Here is a 24,568-nt window from a genome sequence, read left to right on the forward strand (position 1 = left end):
GTGATTTAAAATAATAGAACTTTATTGTCTCACAGTTCTAGAGTCCAGAGGTTGGAAATCCAGGTGTCAGCAGGGCCCTGTTCCCTCGGAGACTCTGGGTAGCAGCCTTCCTTGCCTCCTCCTAGCTCTGATGGTAGCTGTTGGTCTTGGATTTCCTTGGCTCGTAGCGACATTACTCCAGTCACTGCCTCTGTAGTCACATGGTGCTCTCCCTGTTTGTCTCTGTCCTTTTGGAGTAAGGCTCACCCAGTAAATCACTGCTGCAAGTAAGTCACTCAGGTATGACATCAACTTCACTCATCATTATCACCAGTGACCCTGTTTCCAAATAAGGTTACATTTGGAGGCAGTGAAAGTTAGGGCTTCAGCGTATCTTTGTGAGGGACACAGTTCAACCTATAACCAAGAGTAAAGTCAGAAGTGCTTGTAGTTTTCTAGTTCAGAGTCTATAGGATATGACCCCTGGCTAGGTAGGAAGTGCAAGGGAAAGAGCTAGTTTAGAAAAAAGATGAATTCAGAATTGACTACAGGACATACTTTAAGAGCCATTGTAGCAGTCACTTCTATAGGTCTGAAATTCATCTCTTTAAGATAGAAACAAACTGTTCAGACTTATGAATAGTATGAGTAATTGGCATCACGCTTTCATTGTTGGGAACATGAGATGATGGTTGTTTTATAGAAGCTGTTATTATGGCAAAGAGATCTCTATCTTGAGGTATTACATTATCATTCTCAGTAGTTTTAGAACCTACAGTTAGGAAGGAAGCATTGTTGACCAAAATCACATCATGTTAATGAACACTGATGTCACTGATGCAGCAGCTTGAATATTGTGAAATTCCCTTAAGACTCATATTAACTGTGTGTAAGCATAATTTTAGTAGAAAGCAAAACTCATGGACCTTTATAGGTTTAGTGGAATTTACCCTGCTAGACATTTAATATCCTCAGTTTGGAAAATACTTCTGAACATTTTACCATGTGTAACTATGGTTAACATCTTGATAATATGCAAAACCAAGCCAATAGTAGTTTACTATTGTCAATATTCATTTCACACTTTTAAGAATGTGGGTTCAATACCAAATACTTCGTGTATGTCATTTAGAAAATATAATCACACAACAATACTCCTTCGTACATTTCCTTAAATGTAGTACATTCTGTTTTTTATTCATTTGAAATAGTTCAAACTACATTTGCCCAGAGCTCTAAAAGGATCAATAATTCCTCATTACATTTTTTCTCAATGCAGGAAGTTTTGCTGGAGTTGCTGGAACATGGTGTGGATGGCTTATGGAAAGCAGAGCGTTACGAAGGAATTTCTGAAATTTCCACGTTGATCATTCCAATTTATGAGAATCATCGAGAGTTTGAGGTAAGTAACTGATATGTTTGCATCATTCACCTATATATTTTATTTTGGTCTTAAGTTGCTATCCTTAAAAAAACGCAGAAATGTCCTAAAATTACAGTCCTTCCCTCAGTTCAGTTCGGTTCAGTCGCTCAGTCGTGTCCGACTCTCTGCGACCCCATGAATCGCAGCATGCCAGGCCTCCCTGTCTATCACCAACTCCCGGAGTTCACTCAGACTCATGCCCATCGAGTCCATGATGCCATCCAGCCATCTCATCCTCTGTCGTCCCCTTGTTCTCCTGCCCCCAATCCCTCCCAGCATCAGAGTCTTTTCCAATGAGTCAACATTTTGTATGAGGTGGCCAAAGTACTGGAGTTTCAGCTTTAGCATCATTCCTTCCAAGGAAATCCCAGGGCTGGGAATCTCCTTCAGAATGGACTGGTTGGATCTCTTTGCAGTACAAAGGACTCTCAAGAGTCTTCTCCAACACCACAGTTCAAAAGCATCAATTCTTCGGTGCTCAGCCTTCTTCACAATCCAACTCTCACATCCACACATGACCATTGGAAAAACCAAATGAAATTAAGGATGCAATGTGCCAAATCTGTATTGGAATTAACATTATACCAGTTGTTCCTACAGCATTTTTACCAGCAATCTCCTCTTCTCCACTCATGGCAGAGAATAATCCATGTTGTCCTCATTAAAAACAAAAAGTTACTTGATTTCCATGATGTCTGGGAGGAGATATAGGTGTAATTCTATGCTTTGCAATTTGATGTTGAGACTGAAGTTGCTAGCAGATGACAGTAGTGGAGATAATAAGTTACTAGGAATTACCCTTTTATGAGGAGCTTTTCCAGTTTTGTCTGCCACATAAATCTTTGATCAAGGGGAATTACTAAAGAACAGTAGTATAGCTGTTGCCACCAGCACTCAACAGGACTTTTTATATTCAAGAATCTGAGTCTATATCATAATTTTCTACCCCTGCTATGCTGGAAAGCGGTGATTTAAGACTCAAGCCAATTTTTAAAGCAAATCAGTTTATCCTTAAACATATGTAGCAAGTAGCCTTTCATTGTTGAAGGGTCCCAGAGTGAAAAAATACATTTAATGTCATCTGTGTAGCGTTCTAATCTCTTTTCAAAATTGGCTCTTATCAAACTCACTTTTTCTTCCTGGGTTCTGGGTCTTCCTACTCTTTGCCCTGCTTTTGCTGTATATGGGGACATGCCTGAAAAATCATAGTGGATTTCAAGTGATTATATTAAAAAAGAGTTAAGTAATTAAATCTATGTCTTGCTGATGACAAACAATAGCTTATGAGACAAGACAAGAATTGGCATTGCTCTTTCTGTCAAAGCATTGCCTCCTAAGAACCTTTGTAAAAGTGCCAAAGTACCTACTGTCTTACTCTCAAGTTGAAGACCAGGTTATTAGAAACCCAGAGAACATTTTGCTACTCACTTGACTAATAGGGAAAAAAGAAAAATATATCTTCCCTACACATTAAAGGAAACAATAGTTTCTATTGGGGAACTACTCCTATTTCCTTGTAGAGAGGCAAGCATCTGAATAGATTCTGAAGCATCCTGGATGGGATGAAGTAATTCTTCAATGTTCTTTATGGGATGGGCTGAAAAGTGTCAACCACAGTAGCCATAAAGGGAGGAACACTTCCCTCAAATTGGCTTCAACTGCAGAAGGTAGTATGGAAAGAATGTGAAAGAAAGAACATCTGCTTCCAGTCTGCCCTTTTAGCATTGAAATGAAATTCACCAGCGTACAGTGAACCGTTTTCTGGTTTGCAGTTCAGTAGCATTTAGCGCAGTCTTAATATTATGCTCCAACCACCTGTCTCTAGTTTCAAAACATTTTTATCTTCCCAGGAAAATCTCCGTCTCCTTCCAGGAATCACACTTCACCCCCTCCCTCACCCCACTGGTGACCACTAATCTGCTTTCCGTCTATGGATTTGCCTCTTCTGGATGTGTGATTAAAAAGATGAATGCAAGATGTGACCTTTTGTGTCTGGCTTCTTTTACTTAGCATAAAATTTAGAGATTCATTCAAGTTGTAACTTAGATCAGAACTTCATTCCTTTTTCATGGCTGAATGATATTCCATGGTATGGCTATGCCAAAATTTGTTTGTATGTTTGGGTTGTTTCCACATTTTGGCTCTTACAAACAGAGCTGTTCTAAACAGTTATGAGTAATTTTCTGTGTGGGCATGTTTTCGTTTATCTTGGAGAAATACCTAAGAGGGGAATTGCTGAGTCACAGAGTAATTCTGTTAACTTTTGAGAAACCAGCGAATTGTTATCCCTTTTACCTTCCCACCAGCAGATCTGATTGGCACTTTGTGTTTGAGGCCTCTTCTTAGAACCTAGTGAATGTGAAATGGTGTCACATTGTGGTTTTGCTTTCTATTTCCTTAATGACTCACGATTTTGAACAGCTTTTCATGTCTTTGTTGGCCGTTTTCATATAGTCTCTGGAGAGATATCTTTCAGGTCCTTTGCTCACTTTTAAATTGGGTTGTTTGTCATTGATGTTGAACTATGAGAGTTCCTTATATTTTTTGGATAAGAAAACATCAGATATGTGATTTGCAAACATTTTCTCCTGGTCTGTATGGTGTCTTTTCACATTCGAGATAATGTTCTTTGCAGAGTACGTTCCCTTTTCTGGGTGTGTAGAAGAATATAATTTTTGGAAGTGTCTGTGAACTTGTTATAAAAGCATTCCCCACTCAGGCTTTTGCTGTTATTTTTGTGTCTGCATTTTACTTTCCTCTCCTAAAGTGTTTGCATGATCGTTTATTTGCATCTTTCCACCTTAGGGCTCAAGCACAGCATTTTGCTTCTTTTTCAGTTACAACAATTCAGGCATAAAGAAAAAAGTAGTCAATAACACAGTGCTTTTAATGTATATGCTGCCATTGAGATATGAATGACATGAAGCATGATATTTAGAATTACAGTGTTATTTGACCATTTTAAGCTCTACCCTCTCACCTAAATTTGTTAAGGCATTTTTTCTGTGACCATGGGCGAAGGGAGTGCGAGTGACCCACCAAAACCATTTTGAAAAGGAAATGGGGTTGCTTTTTTCCCCTTATGCATTTATTGTAGACATTTCATAACTAACCAAAAGATAAAGCTAATTTGTTCTCATATTTTCAGAAACTTAAGTTTATAGAACTCTTCATGGAGCTTACACAAAAATTTTGGAGGTTATGCACGCAAAGAAAAGACTTTTAGGCACCTTCTTCAGAGTTGCCTTTTATGGCCCAGTAAGTATACTGTAGTTCATCAAGTTGCTTTCCTTTTTAAACATTCACCTTGAATTATTAGGTTACCATAGCAGCAGTTACTGGTTCTAGGGTTCTGTCTGGGTAAAGCACCTGTCCCAACAGCAGGTGTGACACTTTTCTCTTGTAATGTTCACTTTGGTTTCCATATTTAGTCCACGAGGACAGAGCACAGCATATAAGATTTGAACGTTTCCTTCAGTTTCAATTTCAATCAAGCTTCTTAAATGTTTCTTTAATACCTAGTACTGAAAGTTTTCAAATAAAAATCAGGTAAGTATGCAAGAGATGAAAAATCGAGTGTAAAATCCTTCAGGCCAATGACATGCTCATATGACGGTTAGTTTGAACGTTCTAATTTATTTCAGCTACAATATATGCATGTGGCTTTTAGAACTATTGTTTAAAATCTAGCAAATACATTATTTCTGATTACTTAGTAGATGTTCTCTAAATGCTGCATTTGCTCATAATGTTTATAAAGTATTCTATGTTTAATTGTAGAATAGTCTTTTTTGAAGAAGAGGACTGAAAGGAGTACATCTATAAAGAGCCAAAGCTCATCAGCCTCTCAGAGATTTCCCTGAGACTTGTTAAACTTTATGGTGAAAAATTTGGTACAGAGAATGTCAAAATAATTCAGGATTCAGACAAGGTAACTTGCCCTGCATTTTGAAATCATTATTGGTTCCAGATGTGGCGCATTGCTTCTGACTTTTTCCTTTTTTAGCTGGTGGAGGAGAAGAAGGGGAAATAGAGTCTTTCCAGATCCTAAAAGAAAGGACAGGGGCTTTGGAATCAGAGAGAAGGATTCAGATCTCCATTCTCTGCCACTTACTAGCTGTGTGACCATGGGGAATATACTTAACCTCCCTGGGCCTCATTGTTCTCATTAGTAAAATGAACTGAATAATAGTGCCTTCCTCATAAAGTTGTTGCATGAATTCAGTTCAGTTCAGTCGTGTCCTACTCTTTGCAACCCCATGGACTGCACCATACCAGACTTCCCTGTTCCTCACCAACTCCCAGAGCTTGCTCAAAATCATGTCCATTGAGTCAGTGATGCCATCCAACCATCTCATCCTTTGTCAACCCTTCTGCTCTTGCCTTCAAGCATTCCCAGCATCAGGGCCTTTTCCAATGAGTCAGTTCTTTGCATCAGGTGGCCAAAGTATTGGAGTTTCAGCTTCAGCATCAGTCCTTCCAAAGAATATTCAGGGTTGATTTCCATTAGCATGGACTGGTTCGATCTCCTTCCAGTCCAAGGGACTCTCAAGAGTCTTCTCCAGCACCACAGTTCAAAAGCATCAGCTTTCTTTATAGTCCAACTCTCACATCCATACATGACTACTGGATAAACCGTAGCTTTGACTAGATGGACCTTAGTCGGCAAAGTAATGTCTCTGCTTTTTAATATGCTGTCTAGATTGGTCATAGCTTTTCTTCCAGTGAGCGAGCATCTTTCAATTTCATGGCTGCAGTCACCATCTGCAGTGCTTTTGGAGCCCAGGAAAATAAAGCCTGTCACTGTTTCCATTGTTTTCCCATCAATCTGCCATGAAGTAGTGGGACAGGATGCCATGATCTTCATTATTTGAATATTGAGTTTTAAGCCAACTTTATCACTTTCCTCTTTCACTTTCATCAAGAGCTCTTTAGTTCCTCTTCACTGTCTGTCATAAGGGTGGTGTCCTCTGCATATCTGAGGTTACTGATATTTCTCCTGGCAATCTTCATTCCAGCTTGTGCTTCATCCAGTCTGACATTTTGCATGATGTACTCTGCATAGAAGTTAAATAAGCAGGGTGACAGTGTACATCCTTGATAGCTGTAGGGATTAAATTATTCAATGTATGGAAAGTGATTAGAGTTCCTGATATATAGGAAGGCATTTGATACTAACATAGAAACTAGCATGCTCAATAGAAGTTAGCCATTATTGTTAATGTTGTTGTGCCACATGAGTGTCAATTTCATACTTTATGATTAAAATAATCTTAGGTGGGACTTCTCTGGTGGTCCAGTGGGCAAGAGTTTGCCTGCCAATGATGGAGACACAGGTTTGATCTCTGGTCCAGGAGGATTCCACATGCTATGGGGAACCTAAACCTGTGCGCCAAGCTACTGTGCCTGCGCTCTGGATCCCGGACACCACAACTAGAGAGTACTCCCAGCTCACGACAATGAGAGAAAGCCCACACAGTGCAGCAAAGAAGATCAAATGCAGCCAAAAATAAAAATAAATAAATGCGATTTTTAAAAGAAAAATCATCTTATGACGCACCTTTCACTCTTAAGATAGCCTTAGTTCAGTAGTTATATTTGCAATGATGTAGGTTTAGGAGAGATGCCTTGATCTAAAGATGATCCATCCCACTAGACCCTGCCAAGGCAAGGATGAGAAAGGTTCCAGCAAGAGAGGCTGTTTCTTAGAAACGCATAGTTCCAGATAGACAGAATTGCGGAAGAGCACAATGGGAATGACTGATTGTCCTTAGTCACCATGGGCATGTTCAGGATGAGAGCTGATTTTTAAGGTAGGAAAGACCTTTAATACAGTGCAAGATCTGCAGGCCCCAGAAATACGTACGGAGTGACTGTGATGTGCATGGTGCTCTGCAAAACACTTGCAGCATTGCCAGAGTGAAAAGCCCTTGGTGATGGTAAAGACACTTCAATTTCTACCATGGAAATGATCTCTTCACTTTGTAAATTTAGCTGTGTCTTATGGAGATGACTTTTCCTTGAACATATGCCTTGGACGTTTAAAAGTAGGTATACTGACAGGCCCAGAATTCACTAATATTTGGCAAAACCTCTCTGCTTCTTATCAGTTTCCGCCTTCTGTGTTGTTTTATTGAATTAAGACCATAGAGAAATTTCTCTTTTGTAGCCAGCAAGTTTTAGGGTTGCTACCACACTACCGATAATATAAGTGGAAAGTTATTAGAAAGCCAGGCTTGCAGAAAAACATGCAGTTTTGTACATTATGCTGCCTCTGAAAACCTGGCCAACAGGCACTGATGAGAAACCACCATCAGGCAGCTGGACTCCTGACCCTCTTTGTAAACACAATATTTCAGTCACTCTTCATAGGCAACAGAGAAAAGAAGCAGTTGCTACTTTTAAAATCCTTCTTCTTTGTTAATATGTGAAGTTAAAAATTTAAAACACTCTTTTACTTGCCAAAGAACAAAATCTGCTTAAGGGCACAAACAATTTAAACACAGTGGGCAATATTTTCCAGTATTTTAAACGTATGTTTTGTTGGACCCAATAATTTTGCATTTAAGATTTTATCTTGTAAATGTACACAAAGATGTACATTTAAGATGTTTATTGCTATAAGGTTTATATAACAAAAACCTGGAAACAATCTGTGTCCATACTGTTAAGGAAATGGTACTACCCTCACGATGGATATAGGTAAACTACTTAAAAAATTTATAAGTATTGATACGAACCAACCAAGATACATTCTTGAGAGAAAAAGGTAAGATGCAGACATATGGGCAGGATGATTACATTTGTGAAAACTGATATTTACATACACTGACTTGTGTCTGCTTAGAAAATTTCTGGAATGATACAAAGTTGTTTTTAATTTACTTATTTTAATAGGAGGATAATTACTTTACAATATTGTGGGGGTTTTTTTTTTGCTATACCTCAGTATAAATCAGCCATAGATGGAATGATACGAAAGTGTTAATAGTTTTCCCTAAGGAGATAGACTAGAGTCTTATGGAGAAGAAAAACATTTATTTTTCAAGTGTACCCTCATGTACTGCTTGAATGTTTTACCATATACTTTATTTTTATAAGGTTAAAATCAGTCTTGACCTCTTTTTTATTTCTTTTCTATGTTTTGTCTTAGGCAGATAATTAACTTCAACTATTTCCTTAGGTTTCTCTGGAGAAATCTAGATATTTAATGGGAAAGAAAAGAAAGAATTTTTGAATATAAGCTTTTTGGAGAAGTTTTAAAAGCTGCTAAGACAATTTCTATCCCTTGTCACAAGATTGAATACAGTGTTTGCTATGGGTTTTCCACAGTGGCCCTTGGTCAGATTGTAGTCATTTCCTTGTATTCCTAGTTTGTTGAGTGTTTTCATTATGAAAAGGTGTTAATTTTGTCAAATGCATTTTCTGCATTGTTTGAGATGATCGTGTTTTTCTTTTCCTTCATTCTGTTAATGCAGTGTATTGCTTCTTTTGTTGCAGAGCGTGGGCTCTAGAGTACATGGGTTCAGTAGTTGTGGTACAGGGGCTTTTTTAGTTGTGGTGCCCTGGCTTAGTCGTCCTGCAGAGAGATCTTAGTTCCCCTAGCGGTGATTGAACCCACGTCCCCTGCAATGGATGGAGGATTCTTAACAACTGGACCACCAGGAAAGTTCTGTAGACTAACAATATTTTAATGTAAAGTCTCTTAAATCATGTGGCAATCAAAAAACAGAAATATGTTGCTATTGTTATGATAATACTAGATTTTATTATTGCCCATGGATTTACCTTTACCAAGACCTTCATACAGGTTTGAATTACTGTCTGATGTTCTTTCATTGTGACCAGCAGGACTCCCTTTGGTGTTTCATATGGGGCAAGCCTAGTGGTGTAAAAGCTGGCTTAAAACTCAACATTCAAAGAATGAAGATCATGGCATCCCATCCCACTATTTCATGGCAAATTGATGGGGAAACATTGGAAACAGTGACAAGCTTTATTTTCTTGGGCTCCAAAATCACTTCAGATGGTGACTGCAGCCATGCAATTCAAAGACGGTTGCTTGTTGGAAGAAAAGCTATGACCAACCTAGACAGCATATTAAAAAGCAGAGACATTACTTTGCTGACAAAGGTCCATCTAGTCAAAGCTATGGTTTTTCCAGTTGTCATGTATGGATGTAAGAGTTGGACTATAAAGAAAACTGAGCACAGAACAATTGATGCTTTTGAACTGTGGTGCTGGGGAAGATGCTTGAGAGTCCCTTGGACTGCAAGGAGATCCAACCAGTCCATCCTAATGGAAATCAACCCTGAATATTCATTGGAAGGACTGATGCTGAAGCTGAAACTCCAATACTTTGGCCACCTGATGCGAAGAACTGACTCATTGGCAAAGGCCCTGATGCTGGGAAAGATTGAAGGCAGAAGGGATGACAAAGGATGAGATGGTTGGATGGCATCACCGACTCAATGGACATGATTTTGAGCAAGCTCTGGGAGTTGGTGAGGAACAGGGAAGCCTGGCGTGGTGCAGTTCATGGGGTCGCAAAGAGCAGGACTCGATGAGTAACTGAAGTAAACTGAGTGCTAATGACCTCCTTCAGCTTTTCTTTATCTGGGAATGTCTTAATTTCTCCCTCACTATTAAGAACAGTTTTGCAAGATATAGAATTCTTGTTTAATAGATTTGTTTTCTCTTTAAAGTCCACTGCCTTCTGACCTCCAAAGTTTTGATGAGAAATCTGACCCTCTTACTCAGGATCCCTTGTATGTGACAAGTCTTCGTCTCTCGCTTCTTGCAAAGTTCTCTCTTTGCCATAGTAAAGTAATTAGCCTTCAATTAAAAAACATTAATTTTTTTAAAAAGAAAAAATTCTCTCTCTGGCTTTGACTTTTGACATTTGATTTTAATAAGTCTCAGCATGGATCTGTTTGAGTTACCCTGCTTGGAGTTTGTTGAGTTTTGTGTCTTTCATAAGATTTGAGTTTTCACCCATTATTTCTTCAGATAGTCTCCCTGCCCCTTTCTCTCTCTGTTCTCCTTCAAAGACTCCCATAGTGTGCATGTTCACCTGCTGGATGATATTCCTCAGGTTCCATAGCCTCTGTCCCTCTTCAGTTTTTTTCCTTTGTGTTCCTCTGATCCATCATTGACATTGTCTTATCTTCACATTGGCTACACTGCTGAAATATGTCTTTGAATCCCTCTGGTGATGTTTCATTTCAGTTATTGTATTTTTCAGCTCTGAAAGAAAAAGGTTTTGGTTTCCTTTTCGATTTTCTTAGCTATTTATTGATATCGGCATTTTGTTGATAGATAATTTCCTTGACTTTTCCTACCACTTCTTTTAGTTCTTTGATCATGAATACTGTTGTTTTAATGTCTTTTTCTAGGAGATCAGTGATACTGTCTATTGGTTTATTTTTCTGTTTGAAAGGGCCATACTTTCCTATTTCATTCAATATTTATTACTGCCTGCTGCTGCTGCTGCTGCTGCTGCTAAGTCGCTTCAGTCGTGTCCGACTCTGTGTAACCCTGTAGACGGCAGCCCACCAGGCTCCCCCTTCACTGGGATTCTCCAGGCAAGAACACTGGAGTGGTTTGCCATTTCCTTCTCCAGTGCATGAAAGTGAAAGTGAAGTCACTCAGTCGTGTCTGACTCTTAGCCACCCCATGGACTTCAGCCCACCAGGCTCCTCCATCCATGGGATTTTCCAGGCAAGAGCACTGGAGTAGGGTGCCATCGCCTTCTCCGTATTAACGCCTGGCATGTACGAAAAGATTCTACTAGTTGCTGTCATAGGGGTACAGAACAAATGGTCAGTGAGGTACTTTGTCCCCCAAGTTTTGCATTCTAATTGTGGACATTAAACATAAACATATGAAATAATGGAAAAATATTCTTATGATAAGTCATCAACTCCCTGTCGCCACTCTTACCAACCCAGGGCAGATACTTCATGCCTATAACACTGTACTGGGTACATAGCCCCAAATTAGCTATTTTTGAATAAATGACATTATCTACAGAGATAAACTACTGTGAGCACAACCATAGCTGATATCATATCAAGTAAATGACTAAGCAGGTAGGCTTCCTAGAGGTTATATATTTTGAGCTAGGTTTTGAAAGAGATAAGAAACCAGAAGCAAAGATGGAAAAGAACGGACATTTCAGACTTGGGAGATGGCATTAGAAAAAACACACTGAGAAAATACAGGATTCTAATCTTCCTTCTAGGCAAGCCGTGGTGAAAGTAAATATAAATGATCAGTGAGACTTTTGAGTAATAAGTAACCAACACTTTATTTTTGCTCTTCATCTGCAGGAAGTTCATCCAAGCATGCAGCATTGCACTGGAACTAAATGAGTGGTTAATGAAAGAGGATCAGATTGAATACCATGAAGAGCTCACATCAAATTTCGAAGACATGGTGAAAGAATTGTCTGACGTTATTTATGAACAGGCAAGTATTAGAGTGAATGAAAATGAAAACATGATCTGGGTCCCTAAAGTGTTACTTAGCAAACCTGTTAGTTTGAAATGGTGTTACATTGAAATCAAGTCTGTTCTTTTAGTTTGTTTGTATATTCTTTAACCATTAAATGATGTAATGAAAAATAGAGTTATTAAATTTATTTATTTTTTATAGAAAGGTAATTGCTTACAGAATTTTGTTGTTTTGTGTCAAACATCAACATGAATCAACCATAGCTATACATAATTCCTCCCTCTTGAACCGCCCTCCCCATCCTGCCCCTGTAGATTGATACAGAGCCCCTTTTTGAGTTTCCTGAGAGATATAGCAAATTTCCTTGGTTATCTATTTTACATATGGTAATGTAAGTTTCCATGTTACTCTCTCCATACATCTTCCCTCTGCTCCCCTCTCCCCTCTCCCCATGTCCATAAGTCTATTCTTTATGTCTGTTTCTCCATTGCTGCCTTGCAAATAAAGTCTTCCATACTAACTTTTAGATTCGGTGTATATGCATCAGTACATGATATTTAACTTTCTCTTTCTGACTTACTTCACTCTGTATAATAGGCTCTAGGTTCATCCACCTCATCAGAACTGACTGAAATGTGTTCCTTTTTATGGCTGTGTATCTGTATGACAACTTCTTTATCCATTCATCTGTCGATGGACATCTAGGTTGCTTCCATGTTCTAGCTATTGTAAACAGTGCTGCAATGAACAATGGGATACATGTGTCTTTTTCAATTTTGGTTTCCTCAGGGTATATGCCTAAGAGTGGGATTGCTGGGTCATATGTTGGTTTTATTCCTAGGTTTTGAAGGAACCTCCATACCATCTTCCATAGTGGCTGTATCAATTGACATTTCCACCAACAGTGCCAGAGCGTTCCCTTTTCTCCACACCCTCTCCCGCATTTATTGTTTGTAGACTTTTTGACAGAGGCCATTCTGAGTGGAGTGAGATGATAGCGCGTTGTAGTTTTGATTTTCATTTCTCTAATAATGAGCGACGTTGAGCTCATTTTCATGTGTTTGTTAGCCATCTGTATGTCTTCTTTGGAGAAATGTCTGTTTAGGTCTTTTTGCCACCTTTTGATTGGATTGTTTGATTTTCCTGGTATTGAGTTGTATGAGCTACTTGTATATTTTGGAAATTAATCCTTTGTCAGTTGTTTCATTTGCTATTGTTTCCTCCCATTCTGAGGGTTGTCTTTTCACCTTGCTTAAAGTATCCTTTGCTGTGATAAAGCTATGAAGTTTAATCAGGTCCCACTTGTTTATGTTTGTTTCTATTTCTGTTGCTCTAGGAGGTGGGTCATAGAAGATGTTGCTTTGATTTATGTCATTGAGTGTTCTGCCTATATTTTCCTCTAAGAGTTTTATAGTTTCTGGTCTTACATTTAGAGATCTTTAAGCCATTTTGAGTTTATCTGTGTATGGTCTTAGGAAGTGTTCTAATTTGATTCTTTTACATGTAGCTGTCCAGTTTTCCCCAGACCATTTATTGAAGAGGCTCTCTTTGCCCCATTGTATATTCTTGCCTCCTTTGTCAAAGCTAAGGTACACACAGGTGCGTGAGTTGATTTCTGGGCTTTCTATCTTGTTCCATAGGTGTATATTTCTGTTTTTGTGCCAGTACCATACTATCTTGATGACTGTAGCTTAGTAGTATAATCTGAAATCAGGAAAGTTGATTCCTCCAGCTCCAGTCTTCTTTCTCAAGACTGCTTTGGCTATTCAAGGTCTTTTGTGTTTCCATATGAGTTGTGAAATTTTTTGTTTTAGTTCTGTGAAAAATGCCATTGGTAATTTGATGGGGATCACATTGAATCTGTAGCTTACATTTGGTAGTATAGTATTGATTACATTTTGTGAAGAGTTTTAATCATAATGGGTGCTGGATTTTGTCAAATGATATTTCTGCACCTATTGAGATTATCATATGGATTTTTATCTTTCCGTTTTTTAATATGGTGTATCGCATTGATTGATTTGTGTATATTGATGAATCCTTGCATCCCTGGAACAAACTCAACTTGATTATGGTGTATGAGCTTTTTAATGTGTTGTTGAATTCTGTTTGCTAAAATTTTGTTGAGGATATTTGCATCTGTGTTCATCAGTGATATTGACCTGTAGTTTTCTTTTTTGTGTTGTCTCTATCTGGTTTTGGTATCAGGGTGATGGTGGTCTCATAGAATGTGTTTGGAAGTTTTTCTTCCTTGAATTTTTCTTAGAGTTTTAGAAGGATAGCCATTAGCTCTTCTCTCAATGTTTGATAGAATTCTCCTGTGAAGCCATCTGGTCCTGGGCTTTTGTTTTTTGGGAGAAATTTGATCACAGCTTCAATTTCAGTGCTTGTAATTGGGTTGTTCATAATTTCTATTCCTTATCCACTCTTTGAAGACTAAACTTTTCTAAGAATCTGTCCATTTCTTCCAGGTTATCCATTTTCTTGCTATATAATTGTTCACAATACTCTCTTATAATCCTTTGTATTTCTGGATTATCTGTTGTAGCCTGTCCTTTTTTATTTCTAGCTTTGTTGATTTGATTCTTCTCTCTTTTTTTCTTGATGAGTCTGCCTAATGGTTTGTCAATTTTATCTTCTCAAAGAACCGCCTTTTCATTTTATTAATCTTTACTATTGTTTCTTTCATTTCTTTTTCATTTATTTCTGCTCAGATCTTGATGATTTCTTTCCTTCTACTAACTGTGGTTTTTCTGTTCTTCTTTTTACATTTTAGGTGTAAAGTTAGGTTGTCTATTCGATGTTTTTCTTGTTTCTTGAGGTAGGTTGTATTACTATAAGCTTTCCTCTTAGAACTGCATTTGCTGCATCCCATAGGTTTTGAGTTGTCGTGTTTTCATTGTCACTTGTTTCTAGGAATTTTCTGATATCCCTTTTTATTTGTTCAATAATCTGTTTGTTATTTTAAAATGTACTATTTAATCTCCTTGTGTTTGTGCTTTTTACATTTTTTTCCTCATAATTGATATCTAGTCTCATAGCATTGTGGTTGGAAAAGATGCTTGATGTGATTTCAATTTTCTTAAATTTACTGAGGCTTCATTTGTGACCCAAGATGTGGTCTATCCTGGAGAATGTTGCAAGGGTACTTGAGAAGAAGGTGTATGCTTCTGCAGGTGGCTGGAATGTCCTGAAGATGTCAATGAGATCCATCTCATCTAATGAATCATTTACGACTAGTGTTTCTTTATTAATTTTCTCTTTTGATGATCTTTCCATTGGTGCGAGTGGGGTGTTAAAGTCACCTACTTATTGTGTTACTGTCAAATTCTCCTTTTTGTCTGTTAGTGCTTGTCTTATGTATTGAGGTGCTCCTATGTTGGGTGCATAGATATTTACAATTGTTACGTCTTCCTCTTGGATTGATCCCTTGATCATTATGTAGAGTCTTTCCTTATCTCTTATAATATTCTTTATTTTAAGGTCTACTTTTTCTGATACGAGGATTGCTACCCCAGCTTTCTTTTGCTTTCCATTTGCATCGAATATACTTTTCCATCCTCTCACTTTGGTCTATATGTATCTTTCGGTCTGAAATGGGTTTCTTGTAGACAGCATATACACGGGTCTTGTTTTTGTATCCATTCAGCCAGTCTGTGTCTTTTGGTTGGAGCAATTAATCCGTTTGCACTTAAAGGAATTATTGATATATGCCTAATGCCATTGTCTTAATTGTTTGGGGTTTGTTTTTGTAGAACTTTTTCTTCTCTTGTATTTCCTGACTATATAGTCCCTGTAACATTTGTTGTAAAGCTGGTTTGGTGGTACTGAATTCTCCTAACTTTTGCTTGTTTGAAAAGTTTTTGATTTCTCCATCAAATTTGAATGAGATCCTTGCTAGGTAATCTTGGTTGTAGATTTTTCCATTTCAGTACTTTAAAAATATCCTGCCAGTCTCTTGTGGCCCCCAGAGTTTCTGCTGAATGATCAGCTCTTAAACATATGGGGTTTCCCTGTATGTTACTTGTTGCTTTTCCCTTGTTGCTTTTAATATTCTTTCTTTCTGTTTAGTCTTTGTTAGTTTGATTAGTATGTGTCTTGGTGTGTTTCTCCTTGGGTTTATGCTGTATGGGACTCTTTGCAACTCTTGGACTTGATTGACCATTTCCTTTTTCATGTTGGGGAAATATTCAAATATAATCTCCAAGAATTTTCTTATACCCTTTCTTATTCTCTTCTTCTAGGGCCACTATAATTCGAATATTGGTGTGTTTAATATTGTCCCAGAGGTCTCTCAGACTTCCTCAGTTCTTTTAATTCTTTTTACTTTATTGTGCTTTCAGCAGTTATTTACACCATTTTATCTTCCAGGTCACTCGTTCATTCTTTTGCTTCAGATATTCTGCTATTGATTCCTTCTAGAGTATTTTTAATTTCAGTAATTGTATTCTTGTCTCTGTATATTTATTCTTTAACTCTTCTAGGTGTTTGTTAATTGACTCTTGCATTTTCTATATTCTGTTTTCAAGGTTTTTGATCATCTTTACTGTCATCATTCTGAATTCTTTTTCAGGTAGTTTGCCTATTTCTTCTTCATTTATTTGGACTTCTGTTAAGATCAAACTAACTAAAGCACAAACTAAAAAACGAAACTAAAGCAATGTGCCATGTGGGGAGTAAAGCAATGAAAACAAAACTAATAAACATGTTGAGAGGAAAGGAAATAAAGAAAAGAAAGAATAGATATGCAAAGTTAAATAAAGGTAGATAAGGAAAGTATATATTCATTAAAGATTAACTGCAAGAGGAAAAGTAAAGTAGGAAATGCAAGCAAATTAATAAATATAGAAAAAATATAATAATGTTTAATTTTTTTAATTAAAATTTTAAAAAGGGATTATAAAAAAGAATGGAAAACTCCACAAAACTGCAGAAGGCCAATGTATAGGTAGAGATTTATAGCAATAATAAAAAGTGTGATTGAAAAAAAAAAAACCTTAAAAACTTAATTGTATTTCATAGAGCTAATAAAATCGACAACTACAGTAGAGGGGGAAAAAAGAAAAAGAAAAATTCCAAAAGAAACTGCAGAACAAGGCAAAATATAAGAAGAGTAAATATTTTTCCTGAGTCACTGCTGTCAGTGTCCTTTCCATCGCTGGGAGTCACAGTCCACCTCGCCCTCCTGGGGTGCCTTCCAACACTGTGCTGGTCTCTGGGCCTGCTGTGGGGGCAACTCAGACTCTAATCTGGTCCTACTTCTGTGTGTTCTTGCCTCCAATGTACACAGCTATAAGAAATAGTGCATTTTTTTTTGGTGGGAGCGCTCAGTGTCCTTTTATATCTCCCATAGACACAGAGTCTGCCTAGTTGATCGTGTGGATTTAATCTGCAGCTTATACAGCTAGTGGGAAGGCTTTGGGTCTTCTTTTTTAGCCACACTGCCCCTGGGTTTCAGTTGTGGTTTATTTCCACCTTTGTACATGGGTCGTCCACTTGGGTTTGTTCCTGAGGCTGTCCTGGAGGTCTTGGGTCTGCCCCAGTGAGGGCCAGCTGTGGAGGTGGCACAGCTGCTTGTGTCACAGGGTTTCTGGCAGCACCGAGTACTCAGGATAGTTGGAAGCTAGGGCAGCAATAAATACAGTGCTCTAGAAGGGTATGGCAACCAATATTTGCCAATACACTCCAATATTCTTGCCTGGAGAACCCCCCTGACAAAGATGCCTGGCAATCCACAGTCCACAGGGTCACAGAGTTGGACACGACTGAAGCAACGCCATGTCAATAGATGCAAAATTTTTTTTTTTTTTTTTTGCCTGTGGCAGCTCTGCCCCAGTGAGGGTTGAGCATGAAGGTGGCGCAGCTACTTGGGTCACAGGAGCCATGGCGGCACCAAGTGTTCAGGGATATGGACTGCCTCCGCTGTAGGAGTTACTGCCCTATCGGAATCTTTTTTGAGCCTCTGGTAGCTGGCGATCAGAAGATCTCTTTGACTTGTGTTTCTCTGTAGCTCCACACATTCAGGCACTTAGCGATCTCCCTTGCCTGGGGTCCTTCACTGTTGTTCAGCGTGTCAGGCACATAGAGAGGCTCCGCTAGCTGGAGGTCCTACTCTGTCTTTCAGCACATCAGTCACTTCGAGGAACACCCTGGATGGGGTCCTGCTCTGTAGTTCAGTGCAGTCAGGGGTTTGATGGGTCAGCCTCTCTATTGTTCAGCTGCCAGTGCTGGGCTGTGGGGAGAGAGAGGCTATGGTGATGGCTCCAGCAGTATCGTCTTGCTTCCATGGCTGCCTGGCTTTCTGCCACAGGCACTTTCCAACACAATTACCTCCCTCACGTCTCCTAGGTCGTTCTTGCCACAGTCAACAGCAGCCCTCACCCTGGAATTGCTCCACAATCCCAGTGCTCCAGCTTCCAGCTGCTGTGCCTTGCAGGGGACCTGCTTCCCTGTCCGGGGTATGTATGGCTGTGGCAAGGACTGTCTGATTCTCACTCCATTTAGGCTGCCACAGATCAGCTGTTTCACTCTCAGCCTCAAATGTTTCTCCTCTGACCCAGACGATTGCCCCAGTGTGGGGACTGGACCCCTGCTTCAGTTCCAGCACCCACCGAGGGCAGGTCCAGTCCTAGTAACACTCCTGCTTTTCCCCCTAGTTTCTTTGTCCTACCGAGTGTTTGCATGGTTCTGTATACTCTTTTCCAGTGGTCGGGTGCTCCCGTCTGCTCTCAGCTGGTGTTCGGCAAGCACTTCTGTGTCTGAATGGGTAGTCCTGATGTATCCATGGAGAGAGATGTACTCCACGTCCACCTACTCCTCTGCCATCTTGTTCTACACCCCAAATCAGGTTTGAAGCAATTACTGACAGTTGCTTTAGCAGTTGTTCAGGTAGTAAACTATTTTGTTCTTTGCACTACTGTGCCATTAGAAGTGAGTAGCTGTGCAAGTCTGAGTTCATCTACTGTGAGCATGGCTGAGAGTCCCTCAAGAAGAGTCCTAGAGAAGTGAAATGATTGGCTCAGTAGCCAGATCCCTAAATGAATATCCCTGTTTTAGCTGTAAGAAACTAGTTACAGTTGCCCTTCCATATTTGCAGCTTCCACATCCAGGGATTCAACCAACTGCAGATTGAAAATATTTGAAAAAAATTTCCAGAAAGTTCCAAAAAAGCAAAACTTGAGTTTCCTGCATGTAGGCAGCTATTTACATAACATTTAAATTGTATTAGCTCTTAATACCCATATAGCCTGCAAAACTCTTGTTTCATAATACCTAGCATTCTAATGTTTGACTGACTGTTAATGTCAGTTATAACTAACTAAGTTATATAGTCCACAATGTGAAACATATAGAAGCAAAGATCTGCTCACCACTGACAGCCAAATTCTGTTGTAATTAAGTAGTTAAGACTTTTATACATCTATTTACCTTAAAACCAGAGTACTCCTGAATTATCCTGGTAAATGTCATTCCTATATTAGGCTCCTGAAATCTGTGTTTACAACCACTCTGTACATGGATTGTCACTTGACTGTTTTAACATCTTCACCACAGATGTAAAAGTCATGGCCTGATGGTCTGGTCCCTCAGTGCATGAGCCCTATTGAGCTTACCTAATGTCTCTTTGCTTTCCTTAAAAAGGAAAACATCCAATAAGATCAATATTTGCTTCAGAAACTCTTCAGACTCTCAATTTTTTATGAAATTCAGACCCCTTAAAAGAAACAAGGATCACTACAGCCCTTTAGAGACACATTCTTATTGCTGGTTCCAGAAAGGAGAGCCTCCTCTGTCCTGGTATGAGCATTTCACTGCTTGCCTGAAGACACTCCCCTGGGTGAGACCATCACATGGAGGGTGTCCTTACAAATAGACTGACCATGGTTAGTGACAAATAGACTGACCATGGTTAGTGCCAAAGGACTGCAGTGTAATGGTGGGCAGGGCAGAAGAGAGATTTCAGGGAAAACAAGAGCTAGTTGACTCCAAGCTCTCTTTCTCGTGGTATCTTGTATGCTTTCTGTTAGAAAGGACTATGGGAAATCTACTACAGTTAGTCCAAAGTTGCACTGCGTGACCAGGAGTCCCATTCTCTGACCATGGTCATCTTCTCAGCATGGAGAAGCCAGGCAGCTAGACTCTCATCATCCCATCTTTCAGTGAGTGAGTCATCCCAGTCTCCTCTCCTGTTCTCGTGACAGGGACTCTCACCGGCCTGAGGAGTCTGGACTCCGTGGTCTGTTTCCTCTTTTTGTCATCTTGACTTCTGTTAGCCCAATTAGGCATGAGGGTAAACCGTCCAAGGCATACCTTTGCAGCTCAGTTTTCCGAGTTCTGTTTTTGTCTCCTTGCCAAAGCAGCCCGGTGATCAGGACTAGGCAGGCAGGGAATCATTCCACTTCGTTTATTGTCTGTAGCTCAGGTTCAGCCCCTGAGTCCAGTGGGGACATGCCTCTGTTCACCCTCACTCTTCTGGGGTATGTTAAAGTGTTAGTCATTCAGTCATGTCCGACCCTTTGTGACCCCATGGACTGAACCTCACCAGGCTCTTTTGTCTGTGGAATTCTCCAGGCAAGAATACTGGAGTGGGTTGCCATTTCCTTCTCCAGGGGATCTTCTGAACCCAGGGATCAAACTCAGGTCTCCTGCATTGTAGGTGAATTCCTCACTATCTGAGCCATCTGGGGAGTACTTTAATCAGATAGACTACATAATTTGTTTCTAGAAACTGTCCAGTTTACGGGGTTCTGTTCTCCATTGTCCATAGGAGAAAACAGCAAAACTCCTCCTTTACAAAAATATAAAACAATTACAGCATTTTAAGGCAATATATTTTACAGTTATAGAAATTGCATGCAAGTGTATCACCTAGCCTTGAACTCTAAATTATTCAAATTGAAAGCAAATTATTCAATTTACTGCTATTATGATGATCAAGTTATTTAGAGCTTTCTATACAGTTCTTTTTTCCTTGTTAAAAAACAAAATTCAACTGTGGTTGTTCAGTTGCTCAGTCATGTCCAACTCTTTGGAACCCCATGGACTGCAACACACCAGGCTTCCCTGTCGTTCACCATCTCCTGGAGTTTGCTCAAACACATGTCCACATATTCAGTGATGCTATCCAACCATTTCATCCTCTCTTGTCCCCTTCTCCTCCTGCCTTCACTCTTTCCTAGCATCAGGGCGTTTTCCCAGTGAGTCAGTTCTTTGAGTCCGATGGCCAAAATATTGGAGTTTCAGCTTCAGAATCAGTCCTTCCAGTGAATATTCAGGACTGATTTCCTTTAGGATGGACTGGTTGGATCTCCTTGCAGTCCGAGAGACTCTCAAGAGTCGTCTCCAACACCACAGTTTGAAAGTGTCCGTTCTTGGGCACTTAGCCTTCTTTTTGGTCCAAGGCTGGAAAAACCATAGCTTTGACTATATGGACCTTTGTCAGCAAAGTAATATCTCTGCTTTTTAATCAGAGTCAGGTGAGTCAGTTTTAAAGCTTTTGGCTTTATTCAGTGATTCACGAGTCCAGCAGGATCCCATGTAGCAGACTGAAAGGAGCTCTGAGAGCCATAGAAAATGGAAGCCTTGTACAGGTAGAAGGAGTCAGGTCAAGGAAGTTATTCTAAAAGAGACCTGATTGTTTCAGACAAGGTCACCTTCCTCTGGAGCACAGCAAGTGTCTGTCAGTTGGATTACCTCACTAGTGCTGACCAGGAAATTCCAGACTTGAAAATAATATATGTACATTTTTGACTAGTTAAGTTTACCTACCTGAAAAAGGCCAAAACTATAATTAGGCTATATATTATAACTCAGGTGATGTGGGTTTAGCACAAGTGACTCCATTTTGGGCCTCTTATCTCTCTCTCTCTCTTTTTAAAAATGTATTTGGCTGCACCATGTCTTAGCTGTGGCACATGGGATCCAGCTCCCTGAGCAGAGGCTGATCCCACTACTCCCCTGAGCAGAGTCCCATCCTCTGGACCACCAGGGAAGTTCCTTGTCTCTTTTTTAACACCCCAAAACTTGGGTTTTATGAATCTGCTGTCATATTTCCCACCTATCTTTCTCATTTAATTTCTATAAACCATGACTATTATATTTAGTTCTAGAGACCAAATTTTAAACCCTTGGCATTATATATTATACATTATATGTTATGCATTCTTCTATCATATATTATATATAATATATTTATAGCTAACCAAGAAAATCTTGCTTTCTATTGGTTTATATTTATGAAAGCTGTATGGTTGTGCTGCATCATATTTAGGTATACCTTAGTTTAGGCAAATGCTGAGTTTTTAGTGAAGTTTTATAAATCAATATTTCCAAATACATATATATATACAAATATATATATAAAATAATCCAAATATATATATATAATAACTATTTTTAGTCACAAAATTTGAAATTTATTATTTCTCAAAGGTAAATATAATCATATAAAATAAGATAAAATATAGCTGTGCATTGAAATTTCAATTATCTGTTTAGCTCCATAAATGATGACTTGAGAAAAAGATATGGCCTGGATATTCCTCAGCCCTTTTTAATGTTATCTGTTACGCTATATCAAAATACGAAGTCCTTTTAAAACTTCTTCACGCTTTTATAAGAGGAAATTCTTCTATTATGTACTTTATAATAGAGATGTGATTTGTAGCAATACAGATGATATGACCCATTACTGCCACCAGAAGCCGTTTGCAGGCTTCCTACTGAAGTTTCAAAGCTAACTTGAGAACCTAGTCTTGAAAGCTGGGAAGCTAAGTTGGGATTGTTCAGTAAAGAGTTTGGTATGCTATTCTTTCATCTAATCCATGCATGAGATATCTGTTGCCTTTGATCACACAAAACGGATGATTTTTAAAATGTCTATACTATTGTGAATATATGTGTTTCTATGCTTATAGGTTATAAAATTGTTAATACATTTGTGAAGTTCTTCATTAAAAAACTTTTTACATCAATTAATTTACATAATTATGGTGTATATTTGGAAATATTGACTTATTTTCTCTTCACTTAAAATTATTTCCCAAGTCTCCAGGAAAGGGGCATGGGTATCTGCATATTGAATAGCCCCCAAGTGAACTTGAGAACCACTCTTAGAAGATGATCTATAAACTCATATCAAAAAGTTCACTGTTGAGGCTCTTTTCTGACCATCTGTTAAAAAAAAATTTAAACATTTTATTACCTCTCATTTTCTGTTGAATTTTGCATTTTTACAACCTTTCATTTTTCTTAATGAGTAACCAGATCTTTTCTGCTTTTTTGATACGCTGCCTTTGTAATACAGCTTTGAAGACTTGAGTCGGTAATGTTTTTCTTTGCTCTTTCTGCTTTACATCATTTTAAATAGCTAAATGTCACTGATAAATTGGAATATGCCTGTGATTTTGTATACACATACTTTTTTTTGGCCGTGGCTATTTTGCTTTGTGATAAACATGCCATTTCTTTCGTTTTAGATAATACAAGAAGACCCAATGCATTCTCCCTGGGTGAGCAACACATTACGTGTATTTTGTGCAATTAGTGGTACGTCAAGGGACCGAAACTATGGTTCCCCAAGATACACTGCTGAAATATGAGGACATGCAGATGTCAAGTGACAACAAGACTGAACATCTCAGGAATATTTGGAGCTGTGCAAATGTTTAAAATTTAAAGATTTGTTATACACGGAGTGTTTCCTCCTGACACCAAAACTTTCATGCTTTCATACAGGGTGCTTACATATTTGTAAATATTTAAGCAACTTGAAAGTGCCTGGAAAATTGCACCACTGTGCTTAGTTTGTACTTTTTCAGGTAGATCTATATACTGAGGAGTAGAGCTCAAAAACTTTCATTTGATTTGCTTAATTGTTACTTAAAATATTAATGGCACTGTGTAAAATTGTATAATGGCACTCAATTAAAGTAAAACTTCTTTGTAATTAGAAGTGAAGGAAATAATGCTTTGAACTTAGCATTTTTCTTGACAGGAAGCTAAATTCATTATTATACTAGTCCTGAGGAAAAAAAAAAATGAAAAATTTTTTGTGAAACATGGATACTTCCAACTGAGATCATTTGAAACCTTGCCTACCAATGGTCTAGACTGAGCTAAAGGAAACAAAACCATTATGTAAACAAGGAAATTTTCCCAAAGAAAGGACAAATATATACAAATACTAGGCTTCCCAATCCTTCAAGTTTTGATCCGATTATGCTAGGTATTCCAGTCAGTGATCTCTCTAACATACTAGGCAAGGGATTCCTTTCTGGCCTCTGTTTGCCTAGCAAGCAGCATTTGTTGCCGAAGCTTCATCAGTTGAGGCTGTCCATAAAGCTAAACAAACATCTCTGAGATTTGCGGTTACTTCAAAGTTTTAGCAGCAGAATCTGAGGGTAGGGATTTTGTAATAATGATTTCTTCAGTTTACAAGGTTAGTAAGTATTTTGATAGAACTTGATGATCACAGCATTCCTTGGGTCAGTATACAACACGTATTTAGCAGTTTCTGGCTAAGGATTACATCTCTAACTATGAAGAAACTTCAGGTTAACTAAATAATTCAGGAGAAACCAAGATGTGAAGGACATTTTTACCTTGAACTATCCATAAAATTTTGGCTGCCTTTCTTGTAAACATTAAGTCCTAGATGTATTGTTCATATGTAGTTTAGCCTATTTTATTGACAAAAAAGGAAAAAACAGA

At 38.6% G+C, this 24,568-nt stretch overlaps 1 long non-coding RNA gene across 3 annotated transcripts; it reads left to right on the top strand.

The window, feature by feature from the left end:
• Window positions 1–1,348: 1,348 nt before the first annotated feature.
• Window positions 1,349–24,568, top strand: LOC138071320 (uncharacterized). 3 transcript variants are annotated; one of them, XR_011144193.1, is made up of 5 exons: window positions 1,349–1,381; window positions 4,551–4,660; window positions 5,183–5,333; window positions 11,734–11,872; window positions 23,335–24,568. It is a non-coding gene; the product is annotated as an uncharacterized lncRNA (long non-coding RNA). The 3 variants fall into 3 exon arrangements; XR_011144194.1 differs by lacking the exon at window positions 1,349–1,381 and adding an exon at window positions 18,563–18,704 and having other exon boundaries at window positions 4,534–4,660; XR_011144192.1 differs by lacking the exon at window positions 1,349–1,381 and having other exon boundaries at window positions 4,534–4,660.

The sequence above is a fragment of the Capricornis sumatraensis genome, chromosome X (genome assembly GCF_032405125.1).
Source record: "Capricornis sumatraensis isolate serow.1 chromosome X, serow.2, whole genome shotgun sequence".
NCBI classification, from domain to species: Eukaryota; Metazoa; Chordata; class Mammalia; order Artiodactyla; family Bovidae; genus Capricornis; species Capricornis sumatraensis.